Genomic DNA, 311 nt, shown 5'->3' on the forward strand with positions numbered 1-311 from the left:
ATGGAAGAAGCCCACGCCACGACCACCTCCTGCCGGCTCCTCGCTGCCCGAGCTGCCGAGGAAGCCGTCCGCCGCATCCCACGCCCGCCACCTGCCGCGAAGGTGGCGCCGCCTCGCCGTCCGGGGCCGCCGCCCCGGCGTCCAGGGTCCTTCGCCGAGGGACGAAGCGACGGGGAGCCTCGCCGCCACCTTCATCGGCAGCCTCCTAGGCGGCGTACCTCTGGTGGCGGCAAGGGGAGGGGGGCTGGAGGGGGTGGCGGCGCCGGGGGGAAACCCTAGTCGCCCCCGAGTCGCCCAAGGGGGACGACGCG

This window comes from Triticum dicoccoides, chromosome 2B, assembly GCF_002162155.2.
Source record: "Triticum dicoccoides isolate Atlit2015 ecotype Zavitan chromosome 2B, WEW_v2.0, whole genome shotgun sequence".
In the NCBI taxonomy this organism is placed as follows: Eukaryota; Viridiplantae; Streptophyta; class Magnoliopsida; order Poales; family Poaceae; genus Triticum; species Triticum dicoccoides.